The sequence below is a fragment of the Neoarius graeffei genome, chromosome 15 (assembly GCF_027579695.1).
Source record: "Neoarius graeffei isolate fNeoGra1 chromosome 15, fNeoGra1.pri, whole genome shotgun sequence".
NCBI classification, from domain to species: domain Eukaryota; kingdom Metazoa; phylum Chordata; class Actinopteri; order Siluriformes; family Ariidae; genus Neoarius; species Neoarius graeffei.
The window spans coordinates 2,469,542-2,491,979 of NC_083583.1; the positions used below are offsets into that span (position 1 = coordinate 2,469,542).

Sequence of the window (22,438 nt, forward strand, 5' to 3'; positions counted from 1 at the left end):
GAGAGAGAGAATCACTGATGAATCACAAATTTCAGGGCTTGTTGTTCACAATATCAAAGTCATTGTCCCCCAATATCCTCCTGCTCAGCCTGGACAACAGGAGGTGGCCAGATCACATCCTGCTCAGATGTGGACTTTGTCTAAAAAGTAAAGAAAAGCCGAATAAAGAGTGAAGCCTGAGATTTAACCCTCTCCCTGTCTCTCAGGAACGAGCTGAGCATCACCACCAGACTCAGATGTTTGCTTCTCCTTCCTCCAGCTGATGTGTGGTGATGTGTTTATATTCCAGAAGGTTTTTGTTGTGTCGTAACTGACAAAGAAAAGCCATTTGCTTCATTTATTAGTCGTTTAAGGAAGCTGTTTGTGAACAGATAAAAGCAGATCGGTTCTCATCCCGTCGTTTATTAGACACCAAAAGATCTTCACATCAGCAGCCCAGAGCTCAGGACAGTTGGGGTGAAAAGGGCAGAAATAAACTCAAAGCCTGCGACCACACCCTAAAACACTCATGTTTTTCCTTTACTCATAGCAGAAATGGATTTGAATATGCAAATGAAGCAGCAAGTTATTTAGTATGTGCTCATTTGCATAAAACATCATCAGATCATTATTTCATGCAATGAGCCAATTTAAGAAGAATATTCACACAGAGCTGTGGCATGGTTTGATATATAAAAGGTGAAAATGAGTCCAGAGTGTTTTAATAAAAGCATTTTCAGCTCTGGCTTTTTTTCTTCTTTTATCTTCTCAATAATTAACAGAAACACAGGGACATTACAGCACGAAAGAAATGAGTGGATTTATATTCTATGAAACCATAAGCAAAAGAGAGTCGGTGAATCATTACAACTGGCTGCTGAACCACAAACCAAAACTGACTCAAGTCTTCATTACAGAAAAATAAATTAATAATAATAATAATAATAATAATCTTCTGAGGCACGATTTTTTAAATAAGGAAGCATCATGACGTCATGCATCAATGATTGTTATGACTGTCAGCTATAGGGAACTGTTCTATTTATTATGATCGTTCTCCCACAGGATAAATATGAGAGAAAAGGTTCCTCCGGTGCGCGTGCACGCGGTCAGGTGTGCACAGCTCAGCTACCCGTCAGAGGTGTGACGCGACGGAGCCGCGCTTGTGACGTCGAGCAGAAAAGACACCAGGGTGGCTTTAGAACAAACACCATCATGACAACATCATCATCACAACAACAACACAACATCATCATCATAACACCATCATCATAACACCATCATCATCATAACACCAACACCATCATCATAACACCATCATCACCACAACACCATCATCATCATCATAACACCAACACCATCATCATCATAACACCATCATCATCATAACACCAACACCATCATAACACCAACACCATCATAACACCAACACCATCATCATAACACCAACACCATCATCATAACACCATCATCATAACACCATCATCATAACACCATCATCATAACACCATCATCATCACAACACCATCATCATCATAACAACACCATCATCATCATCACAACACCATCATCATCACAACACCACCATCACCACAGCAACACCAACATCACCATCATCATCACCACAACACCATCATCACAACACCATCATCATAACACCATCATCATCAACACAGCAATACCATCATCACCACAACACCATCATCACAACACCATCATCATAACACCATCACAACAACACCATCATCACAGCAACACCATCACAGCAACAGCATCACAGCAACAACACCATCATCACAACACCACCATCATCACAGCAACACCAACATCACAGCACCACCATCATGACAACAACACCATCACAGCAACACCACCATCACAACACCACCACCATTTTCACAACAACACCATCATCATCACCACAGCGACACCATCACAGCAACAGCATCACAGCAACACCATCATCAGAACAACACCATCACCATCATCACAACAACACCATCACAACACCATCATCATCATCACAACACCATCACCACAGCGACACCATCACAGCAACAGCATCACAGCAACACCATGACCACAACACCATCATCAGAACAACACCATCACCATCATAACAACACCATCATCACAGCAACACCATCACAACAACATCACAGCAAAACCATATCATCATAACACCATCATCATCATAACACCATGCTCATCACAGCAACACCATCATCAGCCCAGCAACACCATCATCACCACAACACCACCATCATCATCACAGCAACACCATCACCACAACACCACCATCATCATCACAGCAACACCATCATCTCCACAACACCATCATCACCACAGCAACACCATCATCATCATAACACCATCACAGCAACACCATCATCATCACAACACCATCATCATCATAACACCATCATCACAGCAACACCATTGGCATCACAGCAACAGCATCACAGCAACACCATCATCACAACGCCATCACCATCATCACAGCAACACCATCATAACATCATCACAACATCACAGCAACACCGTCATCATAACACCATGATCATAACACCATGCTCATCACAGCAACACCACCATCATCACAGCAACACCATCATCACAACAACACCATCATTATCATCATCATCATCATCATCATAACACCATGGTCATAACAGCAACACCATCATCATCCCAGCAACATCATCATCACAGCAACACCATCATCACAGCAACACCATCATCATCATAACATCATCATCATCATCAGAGCAACACCATCACTATATCATCATAACACCATCATCATCATAACACCATGCTCATCACAGCAACACCATCATCATCCCAGCAACACCATCATCATCATAACACCACCATCATCATAACACCATGCTCATCACAGCAACACCATCATCATCCCAGCAACACCATCATCATCATAACACCACCATCATCATAACAACAACACCATCATCATCACAACACCACCATCATCACAACACCACCATCATCACAACACCATCATAACACCATGCTCATCACAGCAACACCATAATCATCCCAGCAACACCATCATCACAACACCACCATCATCATCACAGCAACACCATCATCACCACAGCAACACCATCATCATCATAACACCATCACAGCAACACCATCATCATCACAACACCATCATCATCATAACACCATCATCACAGCAACACCATTGGCATCACAGCAACATCACAGCAACACCATCATCACAACACCATCACCATAATCACAGCAACACCATCATCATAACACCATCATCACAACATCACAGCAACACTGTCATCATAACACCATGCTCATCACAGCAACACCACCATCATCACAGCAACACCATCATCACAACAACACCATCATCATCATCATAACACCATGGTCATCACAGTAACACCATCATCATCCCAGCAACACCATCATCACAGCAACACCATCATCATAACACCATCATCACAGCAACACCATCATCACAACACCATCACAGCACCATCATCATCATCAGAGCAACACCATCACCACAACACCATCATCGCAACACCATCATCATCCCAACACCACCATCATTATCACAGCAACACCATCACAGCAACACCATGATCATCACAAGACCATCATCACAGCAACACCATCATCACAGCAACACCATCATAATCATAACACCATCATCCCAGCAACACCATCATCACAACAACATCACAGCAACACCATCATCATAACACCATCATCATCATCATCACAACACCATCATCATCACAGCAACATCACCACAACAACATCATCATCACAACATCATCACAATAACACGATCATCCCAGCAACACCATCATCACAGCAACACCACCATCATCACCACAACACCACCATCATCACCACAACACCACCATCATCACCACAACAACAACACCATCACAACAACACCATCACAACACCATCACCACAGCAACACCATCATCACAGCAACACCATCACAACACCACCATCATAACAACACCATCATCACAACTCCATCATCACAACACCATCATCACAACAACATGCTCATCACAGCAACACCATCATCACAGCAACACCATCATCATCACAGCAACACCATCATCATCATCATCACAACATCATCATCATCATCATCATCACAACACCACCATCATCACAGCAACACCATCATAATAACACCATCATAACACCATCATCATAATAACACCATCATCACAGCAACACCATCATCATCATAACACCATCATCACAACAACATCACAGCAACACCATCATCTTCACAACAACATCACAGCAACACCATCATCATCATAACACCATCATCACAACAACATCACAGCAACACCATCATCATCATAACACCATCATCATAACACCATCATCATAATAACACCATCATCATCATCACAGCAACACCATCATCATCATCACAGCAACACCATCATCATCATAACACCATCACAACAACATCACAGCAACACCATCATCTTCACAACAACATCACAGCAACACCATCATAACACCATCATCATCACAACAACATCACCATCATAACACCATCACCACAACAACATCACAGCAACACCATCATCATAACACCATCATCATCATCATCACACCATCATCATCACAACATCACAGCAACACCATCATCATAATAACACCATTATCATCACAGCAACACCATCATCATCATAACACCATCACAACAACATCATAACACCATCATCATCATAACACCATGCTCATCACAGCAACACCATCACAACAACACCATCATCATCATAACACCATCATCACAACACCACCATCACAACAACACCACCATCACACTGACACCACCATCATCATAACACCATCATCATCACAGCAACACCATCATCACCACAGCAACACCATCATCATCATAACACCATCACAGCAACACCATCATAATCACAACACCATCATCATCATAACACCATCATCACAGCAACACCATTGGCATCACAACAACATCACAGCAACACCATCATCACAACACCATCACCATCATCACAGCAACACCATCATCATAACACCATCATCACAACATCACAGCAACACCGTCATCATAACACCGTCATCATAACACCATGCTCATCACAGCAACACCACCATCATCACAGCAACACCATCATCACAACAACACCATCATCATCATCATAACACCATGGTCATCACAGTAACACCATCATCATCCCAGCAACACCATCATCACAGCAACACCATCATCATAACACCATCATCACAGCAACACCATCATCACAACACCATCACAGCACCATCATCATCATCAGAGCAACACCATCACCACAACACCATCATCGCAACACCATCATCATCCCAACACCACCATCATTATCACAGCAACACCATCACAGCAACACCATCATCATCACAAGACCATCATCACAGCAACACCATCATCACAGCAACACCATCATAATCATAACACCATCATCCCAGCAACACCATCATCATAACACCATCATCATCATCATCATCATCATCATCATCACAACACCATCATCATCACAGCAACATCACCACAACAACATCATCATCATCACAACATCATCACAATAACACCATCACAGCAACACCACCATCATCACCGCAACACCACCATCATCACCACAACAACAACACCATCACCACAGCAACACCATCATCACCACAGCAACACCATCATCACAGCAACACCATCACAACACCATCATCATAACAACACCATCATCATAACAACACCATCATCACAACAACATGCTCATCACAGCAACACCATCATCCCAGCAACACCATCATCATCACAGCAACACCATCATCATCATTACAACACCATCATCATCATCATCATCACAACACCATCATCATCACAGCAACATCACCACAACAACATCATCATCATCACAACATCATCACAATAACACCATCATCACCGCAACACCACCATCATCACCACAACACCACCATCATCACCACAACAACAACACCATCACCACAGCAACAACACCATCATCACCACAGCAACACCATCATCACAGCAACACCATCACAACACCATCATCATAACAACACCATCATCATAACAACACCATCATCACAACAACATGCTCATCACAGCAACACCATCATCCCAGCAACACCATCATCATCATTACAACACCATCATCATCATCATCATCATCATCATCACCACAACAACACCATCATCACAACACCATCACCATAGCAACACCATCATAACACCATCACAACAACTTCATCATAACAACAGCATCATCATCACAGCATCACAGCAACAGCATCACAACCACAACACCATCACCACAACACCATCATCATCACAGCAACAACATCATCACAACACCACCATCATCTTCACAACAACACCATCACCACAACAACACCATCATCACCACAGCGACACCATCATCACAACAACACCATCATCATTATCACAAGACCCCCATCACAGCAACACCATCATCATCACAACAACACCATCATCACAACATCACAGCAACACCCTCATCATCATAACACCATCATCATCATCATAACACCATGTTCATCACAGCAACCCCATCATCATCCCAGCAACACCATCATCATCACAACACCACCATCATCATCACAACACCATCATAACACAATCATAACACCATGCTCATCACAGCAACACCATCACAACAACACCATCATCATCATAACACCATCATCACAACACCACCATCACAACAACACCACCATCACACTGACACCACCATCATCATAACACCATCATCATCACAGCAACACCATCATCACCACAGCAACACCATCATCATCATAACACCATCACAGCAACACCATCATAATCACAACACCATCATCACAGCAACACCATTGGCATCACAACATCATCACAGCAACACCATCATCACAACACCATCACCATCATCACAGCAACACCATCATCATAACACCATCATCACAACATCACAGCAACACCGTCATCATAACACCGTCATCATAACACCATGCTCATCACAGCAACACCACCATCATCACAGCAACACCATCATCACAACAACACCATCATCATCATCATAACACCATGGTCATCACAGTAACACCATCATCATCCCAGCAACACCATCATCACAGCAACACCATCATCATAACACCATCATCACAGCAACACCATCATCACAACACCATCACAGCACCATCATCATCATCAGAGCAACACCATCACCACAACACCATCATCGCAACACCATCATCATCCCAACACCACCATCATTATCACAGCAACACCATCATCACAAGACCATCATCACAGCAACACCATCATCACAGCAACACCATCATAATCATAACACCATCATCCCAGCAACACCATCATCATAACACCATCATCATCATCATCATCACAACACCATCATCATCACAGCAACATCACCACAACAACATCATCATCATCACAATAACACCATCATCACAGCAACACCACCATCATCACCGCAACACCACCATCATCACCACAACACCACCATCATCACCACAACACCACCATCATCACCACAACAACAACACCATCACCACAGCAACACCATCATCACAGCAACACCATCACAACACCATCATCATAACAACACCATCATCATAACAACACCATCATCACAACACCATCATCACAACAACATGCTCATCACAGCAACACCATCATCCCAGCAACACCATCATCATCACAGCAACACCATCATCATCATTACAACACCATCATCATCATCATCATCATCATCATCACCACAACAACACCATCATCACAACACCATCACCATAGCAACACCATCATAACACCATCACAACAACTTCATCATAACAACAGCATCATCATCACAGCATCACAGCAACAGCATCACAACCACAACACCATCACCACAACACCATCATCATCACAGCAACAACATCATCACAACACCACCATCATCTTCACAACAACACCATCACCACAACAACACCATCATCACCACAGCGACACCATCATCACAACAACACCATCATCATTATCACAAGACCCCCATCACAGCAACACCATCATCATCACAACAACACCATCATCACAACATCACAGCAACACCCTCATCATCATAACACCATCATCATCATCATAACACCATGCTCATCACAGCAACCCCATCATCATCCCAGCAACACCATCATCATCACAACACCACCATCATCATCACAACACCATCATAACACAATCATAACACCATGCTCATCACAGCAACACCATCCTCATCCCAGCAACACCATCACCACAACACCATCATCACCACAGCAACACCATCATAACACCATCATCACAGCAACACCATCATCATCATAACACCAGCATCACAGCAACAGCATCACAGCAACACCATCATCATCATCACAGCAACACCATCATCATAACACCATCATCATCACAGCAACATCATAACACCATCATCATCATCATAACACCATGCTAATCACAGCAACACCATCATCACAGCAACACCATCACAACACCACCATCATCACAGCAACACCATCATCACAGCAACACCATCATCATCATAACACCATGCTCATCACAGCAACACCATCATCCCAGTAACACCATCATCACAGCAACACCATCACAGCAACACCATCATCACAGCAACACCATCATCACAACACCACCATCACGACACAATCACCACAACACCATCATCATCACAGCAACACCATCATCATCATAATAACACCATCACAGCAACACCATCATAATCATAACACCATCATCATCACAGCAACACCATCATCATCATAATAACACCATCACAGCAACACCATCATCATCATAACACCATCATCATCACAGCAACACCATCATCACAACATCATAACACCATCATCATCATAACACCATGCTCATCACAGCAACACCATCATCACAGCAACACCATCACAACACCACCATCATCACAGCAACACCATCATCACAACAACACCATCATAACACCATGCTCATCACAGCAACACCATCATCATCCCTGCAACACCATCATCATCATAACACCATCCCAGCAACACCCTCATCATCATCATAACACCATCATCATCACAACATCACAGCAACACCCTCATCATCATAACACCATCATCATCATCATCATCACAACACCATCATCACCACAACAACATCACAGCAACACCATCATCATCATCACAACACCATCATCATCACAACACCATCATCATCATCATCATCATCATCACAACACTATCATCATCATCACAACAACATCACAGCAACACCATCATCATAACACCATCACAACAACATCATAACACCATCATCACAACACCACCATCACAGCAACACCACCATCACAGCAACACCACCATCATCATAACACCATCATCATCACAGCAACACCATTGGCATCACAGCAACACCATCACAACACCATCACCACAGCAACACCATCATCATCATCATCATCATCACACCATCATCATAACACCATCATCATCACAGCAACACCATCTTCATCACAACAGCAACACCATCATCACCACAGCAACAACACCATCATCATAGCAACAGCATCACAGCAACACCATCATCACAATATCACAGCAACACCATCATCATCACAACATCATCATCATCATCACAACACCATCATCATCACAACAACATCACAGCAACACCATCATCATCATAACACCATCATAACACCATCACAACAACATCATAACACCATCATCATAACACCATCATCATAACACCATCACAACAACATCATAACACCATCATCATAACACCACCATCACAACACCACCACCATCATCATAACAACACCATCATCATCACAGCAACACCATCATCATCATAACACCATCATCATCACAGCAACACCATCGGCATCACAGCAACACCATCATCACAACACCATCAATCATCATAGCAACACCATCATCATAACACCATCTTCACCACAGCAACACCATCATCATCATAACACCATCATCATCACAGCAACACCATCGGCATCACAGCAACACCATCATCACAACACCATCAATCATCATAGCAACACCATCATCATAACACCATCTTCACCACAGCAACACCATCATCATCATCATCATCATCATCATCACACCATCATCATAACACCATCATCATCACAGCAACACCATCTTCATCACAACAGCAACACCATCATCACCACAGCAACAACACCATCATCATAGCAACAGCATCACAGCAACACCATCATCACAATATCACAGCAACACCATCATCATCACAACATCATCATCATCATCACAACACCATCATCATCACAACAACATCACAGCAACACCATCATCATCATAACACCATCATAACACCATCACAACAACATCATAACACCATCATCATAACACCATCATCATAACACCATCACAACAACATCATAACACCATCATCATAACACCACCATCACAACACCACCACCATCATCATAACAACACCATCATCATCACAGCAACACCATCATCATCATAACACCATCATCATCACAGCAACACCATCGGCATCACAGCAACACCATCATCACAACACCATCAATCATCATAGCAACACCATCATCATAACACCATCTTCACCACAGCAACACCATCATCATCATAACACCATCATCATCACAGCAACACCATCGGCATCACAGCAACACCATCATCACAACACCATCAATCATCATAGCAACACCATCATCATAACACCATCTTCACCACAGCAACACCATCATCATCATAACACCATCTTCACCACAGCAACACCATCATCATCATAACACCATCACAGCAACTCCATCATCATAACACCATGATCATCACCGCAACACCATCACCACCACAGCAACACCAACATCACAGCAACACCATCACCACAACACCATCATCACAACACCACCACCATCATCATAACACCATCACCACAACACCATCACAGCAACAACACCATCACAACAACATCACCATCACAACATCACAACACTGTCATCATCATCATCATCATCATCATCACAACACCATCATCATTACCACAACACCATCATCATTACCACAAGACCACCATCATCACAGCAACACATCATCACAACATCACAGCAACACCATATCATCATAACACCATCATCATCATAACACTATGCTCATCACAGCAACCCCATCATCATCCCAGCAACACCATCATCACAACACCACCATCATCACAACACCACCATCATAACACAATCATAACAACACCATGCTCATCACAGCAACACCATCATCATCCCAGCAACACCATCACCACAACACCACCATCATCACAGCAACACCACCACCACAACACCATCATCACCACAGCAACACCATCATAACACCATCATCACAGCAACACCATCGGCATCAAAGCAACAGCATCACAGCAACACCATCACCACAACACCATCACCACAGCAACACCATAATCATCATCATCACAGCAACACCATCATCATAACACCATTATCATCACAATACCATCATCATCATAACACCATGCTCATCACAGCAACACCATCATCATAACACCATTATCATCACAATACCATCATCATCATAACACCATGCTCATCACAGCAACACCATCATCATCACAGCAACACCATCATAACACAATCATAACACCATGCTCATCACAGCAACACCATCACAACACCACCATCACCACAGCAACACCATCGCCACAACAACACCATCATAACACCATGCTCATCACAGCAACACCATCATCCCAGCAACACCATCATCACAGCAACACCATCATCATCATAACACCATCACAGAAACACCATCATCATCATCATCATCATCACAACACCACCATCACAACACCATCATCACAGCAACACCATCATAATAACACCATCATAACACCATCATCATAATAACACCATCATCACAGCAACACCATCATCATCATAACACCATCATCATCATCATCATCACAGCAACACCATCATCATCATAACACCATCATCACAACAACATCACAGCAACACCATCATCTTCACAACAACATCACAGCAACACCATCATCATCATAACACCATCATCATCACAACAACATCATCATAACACCATCATCACAACATCACAGCAACACCATCATCATAACACCATCATCATCATCACACCATCATCATAATAACACCATCATCATCACAGCAACACCATCATCATCATCATCACAGCAACACCATCATCATCATAACACCATCATCACAACAACATCACAGCAACACCATCATCTTCACAACAACATCACAGCAACACCATCATCATAACACCATCATCATCACAACAACATCACCATCATAACACCATCATCACAACAACATCACAGCAACACCATCATCATAACACCATCATCATCATCACACCATCATCATCACAACAACATCACAGCAACACCATCATCATAATAACACCATTATCATCACAGCAACACCATCATCATCATAACACCATCACAACAACATCATAACACCATCATCATAACACCATGCTCATCACAGCAACACCATCACAACAACACCATCATCATCATAACACCATCATCACAACACCACCATCACAACAACACCACCATCACACTGACACCACCATCATCATAACACCATCATCATCACAGCAACACCATCATCATCACAGCAACACCATCGGCATCACAGCAACACCATCATCACAACACCATCACCACAGCAACACCATCATCATCACACCATCACCACAGCAACACCATCACCACAGCAACACCATCACCACCACAGCAACAACACCTTCATCACCACAGCAACAACACCATCATCATAGCAACAGCATCACAGCAACACCATCATCACAACACCATCACCACAACACCATCATCATCACAGCAACACTATCACCACAACATCACAGCAACACCATCATCATCATCATCACAGCAACACCATCATCATCACACCATCACCACAGCAACACCATCACCACAGCAACACCATCACCACCACAGCAACAACACCATCACCACAGCAACAACATCACAGCAACACCATCATCACAACACCATCACCACAACACCATCATCACAGCAACACTATCACCACAACATCACAGCAACACCATCATCATCATCATCATCACAGCAACACCATCATCATCACAGCAACACCATCATCATCATCATCATCACCACAGCAACACCATCATCACATCAAACACCATCATCACCACAGCAACACCATCATCATCATAACACCATCACAGCAACACCATCATCATCATCATCATCATCATCACCACCATCACAACACCATCATCATCACAGCAACACCATCATCATCATAACACCATCATCATCACAGCAACACCATCATCACAACACCATCACCACAACACCATCATCATCACAGCAACACCATCACCACATCACAGCAACACCATCATCATCATCATCACAGCAACACCATCATCATCATCACAGCAACACCATCATCACAACAACATCACAGCAACACCATCATCTTCACAACAACATCACAGCAACACCATCATCATAACACCATCATCATCATAATAACACCATCATAACACCATCATCACAGCAACACCATCATCATAACACCATCATCATAATAACACCATCATCATCACAGCAACACCATCATCATCATCATCACAGCAACACCATCATCATCATAACACCATCATCACAGCAACACCATCATCTTCACAACATCACAGCAACACCATCATCATAACACCATCATCATCACAACAACATCACCATCATAACACCATCATCACAACAACATCACAGCAACACCATCATCATCACACCATCATCATCACAACAACATCACAGCAACACCATCATCATAATAACACCATTATCATCACAGCAACACCATCATCATCATAACACCATCACAACAACATCATAACACCATCATCATCATAACACCATGCTCATCACAGCAACACCATCACAACAACACCATCATCATCATAACACCATCATCACAACACCACCATCACAACAACACCACCATCACACTGACACCACCATCATCATCATAACACCATCATCATCACAGCAACACCATCGGCATCACAGCAACACCATCATCACAACACCATCACCACAGCAACACCATCATCATCACACCATCACCACAGCAACACCATCACCACCACAGCAACAACACCTTCATCACCACAGCAACAACACCATCATCATAGCAACAGCATCACAGCAACACCATCATCACAACACCATCACCACAACACCATCATCATCACAGCAACACCATCACCACAACATCACAGCAACACCATCATCATCATCATCACAGCAACACCATCATCATCACAGCAACACCATCATCATCATCATCATCATCACACCATCACCACAGCAACACCATCACCACAGCAACACCATCACCACCACAGCAACAACACCTTCATCACCACAGCAACAACACCATCATCATAGCAACAGCATCACAGCAACACCATCACCACAACACCATCATCATCACAGCAACACCATCATCATCACAGCAACACCATCATCATCATCATCATCATCACCACAGCAACACCATCATCACATCAAACACCATCATCACCACAGCAACACCATCATCACCACAGCAACACCATCATCATCATCACACCATGCTCGTCACAGCAACACCATCATTATCCCAGCAACACCATCATCACAACACCATCACCACAACACCATCATCATCACAGCAACACTATCACCACAACATCACAGCAACACCATCATCATCATCATCATCACAGCAACACCATCATCATCACAGCAACACCATCATCATCATAACACCATCATCATCACAGCAACACCATCACCACAACACCATCATCATCACAGCAACACCATCACCACATCACAGCAACACCATCATCATCATCACAGCAACACCATCATCATCATCACAGCAACACCATCATCACAACAACATCACAGCAACACCATCATCTTCACAACAACATCACAGCAACACCATCATCATAACACCATCATCATCATAATAACACCATCATAACACCATCATCATAATAACACCATCATCACAGCAACACCATCATCATAACACCATCATCATAATAACACCATCATCATCACAGCAACACCATCATCATCATCATCATCATCACAGCAACACCATCATCATCATAACACCATCATCACAGCAACACCATCATCTTCACAACATCACAGCAACACCATCATCATAACACCATCATCATCACAACAACATCACCATCATAACACCATCATCACAACAACATCACAGCAACACCATCATCATCACACCATCATCATCACAACAACATCACAGCAACACCATCATCATAATAACACCATTATCATCACAGCAACACCATCATCATCATAACACCATCACAACAACATCATAACACCATCATCATCATAACACCATGCTCATCACAGCAACACCATCACAACAACACCATCATCATCATAACACCATCATCACAACACCACCATCACAACAACACCACCATCACACTGACACCACCATCATCATCATAACACCATCATCATCACAGCAACACCATCGGCATCACAGCAACACCATCATCACAACACCATCACCACAGCAACACCATCATCATCACACCATCACCACAGCAACACCATCACCACCACAGCAACAACACCTTCATCACCACAGCAACAACACCATCATCATAGCAACAGCATCACAGCAACACCATCATCACAACACCATCACCACAACACCATCATCATCACAGCAACACCATCACCACAACATCACAGCAACACCATCATCATCATCATCATCACAGCAACACCATCATCATCACAGCAACACCATCATCATCATCATCATCACACCATCACCACAGCAACACCATCACCACCACAGCAACAACACCTTCATCACCACAGCAACAACACCATCATCATAGCAACAGCATCACAGCAACACCATCACCACAACACCATCATCATCACAGCAACACCATCATCATCACAGCAACACCATCATCATCATCATCATCACCACAGCAACACCATCATCACCACAGCAACACCATCATCACATCAAACACCATCATCACCACAGCAACACCATCATCACCACAGCAACACCATCATCATCATCACACCATGCTCGTCACAGCAACACCATCATTATCCCAGCAACACCATCATCACAGCAACACCATCATCATCATAACACCATCACAGCAACACCATCATCATCATCATCACAACACCACCATCACAACACCATCATCACAGCAACACCATCATCATAACACCACCATCACAACAACATCACAGCAACACCATCATAACACCATCATCATCACAACATCACAGCAACACCATCATCATCATAATAACACCATTATCATCACAGCAACACCATCATCATCCCAGCAACACCATCGTCATCACAACAACACCATCACAGGGTTTCCCATACATAGACCATTGTGTTGCGCAGCGCCACACAATGGATTCCTATCGCCACACAATCAGACTCGTGATTTTGAAAAAAAAAATTTCCGTTGCGTATCATTCCGTTCATTCATAGTGCTCTTTCTTCTCGTTCACGCGCACACATAGACGGAGCGGCGTGTACACAGGCCTGCCAGTGCACATATACCCGGACTGAAAGTAGGCCTGTTAGGCTCATTAAAAATAACGCAGCCTTCCTGATTCGCCTTCCGACCCCTTATTTTAAAAGGTAGCCTACATCGTGCTCGTGATGAGCTTTATCATAGCCTTCTTGGCTTACAGGAAACGGACATCCCTGAGTCAGGCTATAAACCAATTTTGATGCAGACAGTAGCAGCTTGACGCGAGGAACCGGCCTTATTGCTTTATCCCGTTTATCCCACTTCAGCAGTGACTTCCCTTACGATAGGGCACTGGAGGTTTTTTCAGGAAGCCACGCAGAATTAAATGCTCTGATAGGGCATGCAGGCTTTGCACCAATTAGGGTAATGCTTTTTCATTATTGTTAGTTGCCTTGGTGTTACCTTAAGTGGTTTCTTACATCTAATTATGATATTTTATTTTATTATTATTTTGTTACATTATACTATTTATTTAATTTTAGTATTGGTTGAGGTAAGTGTTGAGTTCAATATTTAAAAAAACCTCCAGCTTGTTTTTTGCAATTTATTCCTTGAATGTCAACTAAAGAATGATTGAAAGACTGCCACCAAAAAGGCAAAAAACTAAGGTAAAAACCAGAGATGCACCGATTGACCGGCTGCCGATCGGAATCAGCCAATTTTCACATGATCGGCCATGACCGGCGACCGGCCGGGCAAAATTAAAATATGCCGAATTTCTGCCGATCACAACTTGTGTATCACAGAGAGATGAAAGTGGAAATACTCGTAATTCGCAACTGAAAAGACTGCAGCTACACTGGCAGCTTGAACATGCTCTCTAGTGCGATTGTGTTGCGCTTGCGCAGAACAGTGGGTCTGTGTAATTTTTCGTTCATTCATTATTCTATTTTGGAATGAAAGATGAAAATTAAAAAAGGGTGCAGCTTGGTGTTTTATTTAAAACAATACAAGCAGAAATGGCTCTATTTTGTTTTCAAAATGTATTGCCATCATCAAATAGTAGTATTAGAAAAGTGGACAACATTTCTGATCGTTTTCTTATTTTGTAATATTCATTTATTCCTTTATTGAATTTCAAATGCCTCCATATGCGGCTAGCCCCGCGCCTCGGGACGAAGAGCCACGGTGCTCGGCTTCAGTTTCGTTTTTCCATCGGCGGCTCGAGCCCGACTTTGGACGCTCGTCACTCGGGCAGGGGAGGTCCCAGCCTCCCCAAACTTGCCAGCCAGCGTCCTCTGCCCTCTCCCCAATGAACCAGCGCTGCCAGGGTGCACTAGCACCGCGCCTCTGGATGTAATTCGCCCCGAGGCGAGCCGCGGTACTCCGCTTAGGTTTCGTTTCTATCGGAGGCTCCAGCACGACTTTGGACGCTCGTAGCTTGGGCAGGGGAGGTCCCAGCCTCCCCAAACTTGCCAGCCAGAGACCTCTGCCCTCTCCCCCAACGAACCAGTACTGCCAGGGCGGGCTAGCCCCGCGCCTTGGGACGAAGAGCCACGGTGCTCGGCTTCAGTTTCGTTTTTCCATCGGCGGCTCCAGCCCAACTTTGGATGCTCGTAGCTCGGGCATGGGAGGTCCCAGCCTCCCCAAACTTGCCAGCCAGAGAACTCTGCCCTCTCCCCCAACGAACCAGCACTGCCAGAGCCGGCTAGCCCCGCGCCTCGGGATGTAATTCCAGGGGACGTTATTTCCTCCTGAGGCGAACTCTGCTGCGTGCCTTAATGAGAGCCGCTGACGCACGGCACACTCTCCCTTGACCCTGCAGCAACTTCCGCTCCACCCCACTCGGGACCCTAACCAGTAGGGCATGGGCACCCACACTTAAGTCCACCCCAACCCAGGGGCAGATTAAAAACCTTCTGCCTCGCGGGCCTCCGAGTCGCGCTGGCCCCTGGTAAAACCAAAAGTTGGGACTTTGCCGTTTTAACGCCTGACGCCCATGGTACAACTGAGCAGTGGGACTTTGCCATTTTTTTTCTGAACCGTGGGAATATGCCTCCAAAAACGCCATGTCATGCGGATGAGAATAAACAAACCATAACGCTCCCAACACACCCACAAGCTTAGGCTTCCAGGTCACCCAAAACCTAAGTTGTAAATAAACTAAAACGCGATTCAGAACGGCATTTTTCAAAATTGCTTTTTCCCTTTTTCTGCTGTTCAATGACTCATTTTCAATAACTAAAAATACATCAAAACATGGCTCTGGATTCCATTTCACAAGTCATACACAAGTGTAAAAATTCATAAACGAGTCCTTTTCATTTCTCATGTGACTTCCAAAATAGAATAATGAATGAACGAAAAAGTGCATGGACCACAGTGTCAGTCCTGCACGCCTAACTGGCTCCGGCGCGCGCGCCGTTAACAACAACAAAAAAAATTCACTACATTTGGATATCCAAATATAGTGAATTTTTTTGTGCCAGATATTGGATGTGAAAAGAAGAAAACGTTTGTGGTTGTGTGAATTTCCCATTACAGGAATTAATACGTTAGCCTATTACCAAACATCTAGTTAGATTTGTACAAAGGGAGAAAGAAAAAAAATGTCTTTGTTTGTTTTACAACCTTGGTTGCACTTGATTCCATTGGAAATTACTCTACAAATACACATTTGACAAAGATGATAGAATGGCTATGGTACAAGTATGACTGGAAATTATCTTTGTATTTTGATACTGAATGAAGAAATGGGTTGCTCTATAAGGCAGAAGTTTTCAGATCTAAATAGGCTTATGAAACTGTGTTCCATAGCAGTGGGCAAATTATATATGAGGGGGAAGTTGTTCTTGTGCCAGATATTGGATGGGAAAAGAAAAAAATGTTTGTGTGAATTTCCTATTTCAGGAATTAATATGTTAATACCAAACATGAAGAAAGATTTTACAAAAAACAGTCTTTGTTTTCAACCTTTGAGGTGTTGAAAATTTATTACTGAAAATCTGGCAGAATGTTCTATTAAAGAAAAGATAAAAAGAAAATAGTCTGTGCGTGCTGTGAAGTGGTTTGAAAAAAATGAAATCGGTATCGGCAGGTCACACTCCATGGAAAATCGGAATCGGCCCAAAAAATTGCAATCGGTGCATCTCTAGTAAAAACTAAACTTTAACTTCAATTTTGGTGAGTAATTTTCATAAATTTAAAAGACAGGTTTTCCACCAACATCAAGCCCAGCAAACTAATGGCCTGCGCTGTAATGTAAAGTTGGGTCGAGAAATGAAACCAGGCAGGGTTCTGGTAAAAATTGTTTTAGCTGTCTTCTCTTAAAGAACTTAAAAGAATTTATATTGAACTGAATAATCTCAAACACTTCTTGTAGCTTTAAAACAGTCCCAGCAGGTGACTCTGAAGAAAAATACTGTGTTTGAACACCACCCGCTGTAAACACTTTGCAGACACCCCAATGACCGACTCCACCGACCGCCACGACACCACCACGCACGATTCCCTCATCGGCACAGTGGAGCACCACAAATTGCTACCTGGTCTGTGGGAAACACTGCATCATCATCACAACACCATCATCATAACAACAACACCATCATCACAGCAACACCATCATCACAGCACCACCATCATCATCACCACAGCAACACCATCACAGCAACAGCATCACATCAACACCATCATCACCACAGAAACATGATCATCACAGCAACACGATCATAATCATAACACCATCATCATCACACCATGATCATCACAGCAACACCATCATCATCACAACACCATCATCATCACATCACAGCAACACCATCATCATAACACCATCATCACCATCACAACAACACCATCACACCATAATCATCACAACACCATCATCATCATCATCATCACCACAACACCATCATCCTCATCACCACCACAACAACACCATCATCATCACAACAACACCATCATCATCACCACAACACCATCATCATCATCATCATCATCATCATCATCACCACAACAACATCATCACAACAACACCATCATCATCATCACCACCACAACACCATCATCATCACCATAACACCATCATCATCACCATCACATCATCACCACAACAACATCATCATCACCACAACACCATCGTCATCACCACAACAACAACACCATAATCATCACCATAACACCATCATCATCACATAACACCATCATCATCACCACAACAACACCATCATCATCACAACATCATTGTCACAACAACACCATCATCATCACAACTTCACACACACACGCTCACTCGCGCACGCACACTCACTCACTCACGCACACACACACTCGCACACACACACACGCTCGCACGCACTCACTCACTCATACACACACACTCACTCGCACGCACACAGACACTCACACACACTCTTTCACACTCTCTCTCACACTCACTCACTCTCTCTCACACTCACTCACTCACTCTCACACTCACTCACTCACACTCATTCACACACACACACACACACACACTCAGTCAGTCTCATTCACACACACACACACACACACACACACACACACACACACACTCACTCACTCTTTCACTCACTCACTCTTTCACACACTCACTCTCACTCACACACTCACTCACTCACACACAGTCACTCTCACTCACACACTCACTCTCACTCACTCACACACACACACACACACTCACTCTCACACACAGTCAGTCAGTCACTCTCACTCACACACTCACTCTCACTCACTCACACACACACACTCACTCTCACACACAGTCAGTCAGTCACTCTCACTCACACACTCACTCTCACTCACTCACTCACACACAGTCAGTCAGACACTCAGTCAGTCAGTCACTCTCACTCACACACTCACTCTCATTCTTTCACACACTCTCACTCACTCACTCACACACTCACTCTCATTCTTTCACACACTCTCACTCACTCACTCACACACTCACTCACGAGCGTGATTTTTCCTTTTTCTTACCTTGAAGGTGATGATGATGATGATGATGATGAAGGTGTGGGGGCTGTATCACATGACGCTCTGATAAAACCGTAAGGTTGTGTTCGGAGCCCCTGAGCGGATCCGAGACCGGAAGGGGAGCAGTGGGAGGTGTAAATGCGTTTCCGGCGGAGTCAGTAATCCACACACCGGCGGGGAACCGACCGACTGGACTGAAGCTCCGAGCAGCGCGCGCCTCCTCACACAGCGCCTCCCGACTTTACCGTAATGTTCCGAGATCACAGCGCACGCGCGCCCAAAAAAAAAAAAGAGCACCTCCTCCTCCTCCTCCGGAGTGTTTCATCCGGATCGCACATGAGGCTCAGGGCTGGCAACACATTCCCCTCATTATTAGTGCTAGTATTTTAATCTTCTTACAAATGTAGGTCTGTAAACTAACAACAACAATAACAACAACAACAAGTGGTAGTGTAGTAGTTCATACTGCCGCCTCACAGCGAGAAGGTCCGGGTTCGAGCCCCGTGGCCGGCGAGGGCCTTTCTGTGTGGAGTTTGCATGTTCTCCCCGTGTCCGCGTGGGTTTCCTCCGGGTGCTCCGGTTTCCCCCACAGTCCAAAGACATGCAGGTTAGGTTAACTGGTGACTCTAAATTGAGCGTAGGTGTGAATGTGAGTGTGAATGGTTGTCTGTGTCTATGTGTCAGCCCTGTGATGACCTGGCGACTTGTCCAGGGTGAACCCCTCCTTTCG

At 43.8% G+C, this 22,438-nt stretch overlaps 1 protein-coding gene across 2 annotated transcripts in view; it reads right to left on the reverse strand.

Moving 5' to 3' along the window:
* Positions 1-21,869, reverse strand: part of dok4 (docking protein 4) — a 129,472-nt gene extending 107,603 nt beyond the window's left edge. For both annotated transcript variants that reach the window (XM_060940395.1, XM_060940396.1), the window contains exon 1: positions 21,712-21,869. The gene's annotated coding sequence lies outside the window, so the exon portion shown is untranslated. The remainder of the gene's footprint in view (positions 1-21,711) is intronic.
* Positions 21,870-22,438: the final 569 nt, after the last annotated feature.